Here is a 5,467-nt window from a genome sequence, read left to right as displayed (position 1 = left end):
GACATGCCCTTGATGGAATCGAACCCGGGACCCTTCTGTCCGCAGGCAGGCGCTCTATCCACGGAGCCAAACCGGCTAGGGCAGGCCTCTAGACTTTTGCAAAGGACAATTCCTCCTTGAAGGCCCGATGTACGGAATTCGTGCCAGAGTAGCTCTTCCTTACCCCGCTGCCGCACCAGCTTCCCTCCCAGCCCGGGCTTCCTCCGGAATTCCTGTGAGAGCTGCGCCGCTATTGGGCCCGGGCCACGGCGGAAATGAGAGCGTAGCGGCGATTGGTCCGACCTTCCCTGCAATGCGTCAAACTGGGAAGAGCCACTGCGTGGTGGCGGGGGGGGGCGTGGAACCTGCAATGTGTGGCCGCGTGGAGCGGGTGAGGCGGCACGAGGTGAAGGGTGAAGCTGCGTGGCTGCTAGGGAGGCAAATACATCGTCTTTATAGCTAGAGTGGTAAACTACCGGTGGAAGGTGCTGGGACCTTCTCGGGTCCCCCGTCTAGCAGGTGAGAGATGGTGCAATCCAAAATGCTGTGGCCTTAAACCCCGCCCCCAACTGGGCCCTGGGAGGTGCCGGGGGCTTCGAGGTTTTGTCGTTCCCTCTCCGTCCCACTCTGCGGGCAGGTGTCGGCGCCCCGAGTTTCCTTCCACGCGTGTGCGGGACCCCTTTCCCCGCTTCGCTCCTGATCTACGAAACTGGGGCCGCCCCAGAACAGCCTTTAGGAGCAGGGGATTAATTCAGCCGATCATGCAATAAGCATGAATTGGGCGCCTGCTGTATGTAGGGGCTTGCGCTTAGCTGGGCTTTGGAGACCCCACTTTCCAACCACTTTCCTGTCATCAATATCTCATTCCTTCTTCCAAGTTTCCAGCAATAAGAGGAAAAATAACTAATGATAAGGTTAGCGAAGACCATTTGTTTATTGGAGCTCAGAAACGCCCCTTATTTAGAACAGGAGCTGCCATTCGCTTACGTGCCCCTCCTCTCCTCGCCGTGATTGGCTGAGGGGTGGGCTAGTGAGTCAGGCGGGGCCAATCATTGTGTCCCACTCAGAGTCTGTGAGAGCCTTTCCCTCAGTGTTTGCATCTGGATTTTGGGCGCAGGAGTCCTTTTGCTTGAGGCTGGTGGCGAGGCTGCGGAGGAGCAAGTCCAGAGCCCGCTGCGGCTACGGTCCCACCCCGGAGGGGAGCACGAAGCGGACCCGGGGAGAAGCAAAGAAGGAATGGCGTGCCCTGACCTTTTTAGCTCAGTGGGTAGAGCGTCGGTCTGCGGACGGAAGGGTCCCGGGTTCGATTCTGGTCAAGGGCATGTACCTTGGTTGCAGGCACATCCCCAGTGGGGAGTGTGCAGGAGGCAGCTGGTCGATGTTTCTCTCTCATCGATGTTTCTGACTATCTCTCTCCCTTCCTCTCTGTAAAAAATCAATAAAATATATTTTAAAAAAAAGCTTCGTATTTGAGAATAGCTTTAGGTTACAGAAAAGTTGCAAACGTAGAACAAAGAGTTTCCACACACCCCACACCCGGCTCCCTCTGTTCTTGACTTTTTACACGAATACGGTACATTTGTTACCACCAGTGAACCGCGATTGAGACATTATTGTTAACCGACACACCCATTTTTTAGTTTTTGTCCAACGTCCTTTCTCTGTTCCAGGGTTACATCTGGGAAGTCACATGACACCTAGTTGCCACGTCACCTGGTCGCCCGTGGACTCTGACAGTTTCTCAGGCTTTCTTGTTCTGACGACCTTGGCGGTTCTGAGGAAAGCTGGTCAAGTGCTTTGTAGAGCAAGCATGTCAAACTCTCTGCCCACAACGAATATTTTTGCGGCCCAGCCAATAAAATGGTAAGAAACATTTTAATAAAAATTTTGTAAGTTCATTTTTACAATATCCTGTTATACATAATTATTAATAGCGAACGACAACGTTCGCTAATGACTGATGACTACAATCGTGTTGCATTCATTTCCCTTATGCGCCTTACGCGCAGGCGCACCATTTCTCTCACTAATATCAGCAGCGAATGCTTATATGCATGCATACAAGTCCTTCAGTTGATTTCTTAACCCCCTCCTTCCTGCCCCCCAATCCTCCCTGGCCTTCCCAAGCAGCGAATATTGTAGCAGCCAGTGGCCATGTCATTCGTCTTGGACTGACTTGTTTGGTGTGCGCAGCAGGAAATATTTCGCTTTTGGAGAACAAGAGAAATAGGTTTATTTGCATTACACTTATTAATGTGTACAGTGATTCAGTGTCTGGTAAGTTCATGTTCAAGAACAAATATTAATTTTTATTACAACATTCTATTATTTTAGGTTAACGATGACTCATTTGTTTCAGCCCTTTGTCTTCAGCACGCCTCTATCGAAATAAATCTACGTTTCCATGAAGATTGAAGCTTTTGTTTTTTTGCGGCCCGTGCTAGCCTTTGAGTTTGACACACGTGTTGTAGAGTGTCTCCCATGTGGTGTTTGTCTGATGCTTTTCTCCTGATTAGACTGGGATTATAGTTTTCAGGGGAAGACAGAGATAAGGTGTCTTTCTCATTGGGATATGAAGGGTACATCCCATCAACGTGACTTATCCCCATAGTGTTCACCTTGATCATTGTATTTATCAGACTTCTTCAGTGTAAGGTTACTCTGCCCTCACTGTGCTACTCCCCCTACTGTGCTACTCCCCCACTGTACCACTCCCCCCACTGTAATACTCCCCCCACTATGCTACTCCCCCCACTGTGCTACTCCCACCACTGTACGACTCCCCCCACTGTACTACTCCCCCCACTGTGCTACTCCCCCCACTGTACCACTCCCCCCACTGTAATACTCCCCCACTATGCTCCTTCCCCCACGGTGCTACTCCCCCCACTGTACGACTCCCCCCACTGTACTACTCCCCCCTGTGCTCCTCCCGCACTGTGCTACTCCCACCATTGTGCTACTCCCCCACTGTGCTACTCCCCCCACTGTACCACTCCCCCCACTGTAATACTCCCCCACTATGCTCCTTCCCCCACGGTGCTACTCCCCCCACTGTACGACTCCCCCCACTGTACTACTCCCCCCTGTGCTCCTCCCGCACTGTGCTACTCCCACCATTGTGCTACTCCCCCACTGTGCTACTCCCCCCACTGTACCACTCCCCCCACTGTAATACTCCCCCACTATGCTCCTTCCCCCACGGTGCTACTCCCCCCACTGTACGACTCCCCCCACTGTACTACTCCCCCCTGTGCTCCTCCCGCACTGTGCTACTCCCACCATTGTGCTACTCCCCCACTGTGCTACTCCCCCCACTGTACCACTCCCCCCACTGTACTACTCCCCCTCACTGTACTACTCCTCCCACTGTACTACTCCACACAGTCCACGCTTTAAAGTGGAGCATTGGGCTTCCTCTCCTTGAGAGAGTGCTGTCTGCATCAATTATTTGGAAATCCTCAGCACAGGAAATCTGTCTGTTCTCCCCCATTTGTTTACTTATTCAATCACTCCAATTTTTTTAATCAGCTTGTGGATGTTTATTTTACGCTATGGGTTATAATCCAGTGCACAGTGTTTATTTTGTTGCTCAAATTGTTCCAGCTTTGACCGTGGGATACTCTTTTGGTTGGCTTCTGTATCGTTGGACACCCCCTCATAGCGCGTGCGCACGCGCGTGGTTTAGCACTTTCTTATTTTTCCAGCACTATAAGATGTTCCAGACACATCTTGTACATTTCCTGCTCCATTACTAGAATCAGTCATTTCTCCAAGGAGCCCTGGCTCCATTTGTTGGAGAATGATGTTAGAAACAAAACACTGGGCCCAGCTGGTTTGGCTCAGTGGATAGAGCGTTGGCCTGAGGACTTGAGGGGTCCCAGGTTTGATTCCAGTCAAGGGCACATGCCTGGGTTACGGGCTTGATCCCCAGGAGGGGGCGTGCAGGAGGCAGCCGATCAAATGATTCTTTCTTCATGGATGTTTCTATCTCTCTCTCCCGCTCCCTTCCTCTCTGAAATCAATAAAAGTATTTTTTTTTTTTAAAGAAACAGCCCTGGGCTCCGAGTGCGCTCGTTGCTATTGATGACTGGTTTTTTAACTCTACTTTGCATTACACTAGGCAGGCCGACGCCCTACCCACTGAGCCAAACCGGCCTCGGCTATGTACCTTTATTTTATTAAAACATTTAAAATTGCTATTTAGAGAGAGGAAGGGAGGGAGAGAGAGAGAGAGAGAGAGAGAGAGAGAGAAACATTGATTGGTTGCCTCCAACCGGAGCTTGAACCTGCTACCTGTTGGTGTATAGGACGATGAGCCAACCAGCTGAGCCACGTGGCCAGGCTGAGTTGCGGCTTTTCAAGGTATCATTCTTTGTGCTGTCGTGATGCAGCATTTCTTAAAGGTGCTCTGCTTCTGTCTCCAGGATTTTCTTCCGAGCTGTGGTCACCCGCTGCACACGTCTTGAAGTACTCGGCCAGCCAATGGCACGTCCGGGTTGCCCGGCAGCGGTCGAAGAGGAAGTCTGCATTCAGACACGCTGCAAGGAGGAGCTGAGAACAGACTGACTATGCATTACTTCCCATATCCAATATAATAAAAGGCTAATATGCAAATCGACTGGACAGCAGAATGACCGGTCGCTGTGACACACACTGACCACAAGGGGGCAGACGCTCAATGCAGGAGCTGCCCCCTGGTGGTCAGTGCGCTCCTACAGAGGGAGTGCTGCTCAGTCAGAAGCTGGGCTCCATGGGGAGCGGGCCTAAGCCAGCAGTTGGACATCCCCCAAAGGCTCCTGGACTGCAAGAGGGCACAGGCCAGGCTGAGGGACCCCCCACAAATTTCATGCACCAGGCCTCTAGCGTTTATATATAATTCTTTTCTGAAGCTCTTGAGAATCAGCCGCAGACCAAATGCCACTTCACCTCTAGACTTCAATGTGAATTTCCTAGAACAAAGGGGCTCATCGAGGAAACCACAATACAGTGATCACCATCAGGACATTTTGTGCTGATACAATTATTTAATCTATGGACGTCGTCAAAGTTTGCCCATTGTCCCAATCATGTCCTTTAAAGAAAACAATAGCAAAAGAGTTTTATGTTTTCCCTGGCTGGTTTGGCTCACTGGATAGAGCATCGGCCTGGGGACTGAAGGGTCCCAGGTTCGATTCCAGTCAAGGGCATGTACCTGGGTTGCGGGCACATCCCCAGTAGGGGGTGTGCAGGAGGCAGCTGATTGATGCTTCTCTCTCATCGATGTTTCTAGCTCTCTATTCCCCTCCCTTCCTCTCTGTATAAAATATATTAAAAAAAAAAGAGTTTTATGTTTGTTTGGCCACCCAGCCGGGATCACATTTTTGCGGTCCTATTGCTTAGTTCCGTCTTTCTTCTGTCGGCCACATGGGCATTTTGGGAAATTTCACGTCGGTTATTTGTACGGTGTCTGTCAAGTTGGGTTTGTCTGACGTTTTCTCGTGACGAA

This window comes from Myotis davidii, unplaced genomic scaffold (assembly GCF_000327345.1).
Source record: "Myotis davidii unplaced genomic scaffold, ASM32734v1 scaffold566, whole genome shotgun sequence".
NCBI classification, from domain to species: Eukaryota; Metazoa; Chordata; class Mammalia; order Chiroptera; family Vespertilionidae; genus Myotis; species Myotis davidii.
The sequence above is the reverse complement of the archived record's forward strand: the minus strand, read 5'-3'. Positions refer to the sequence as shown.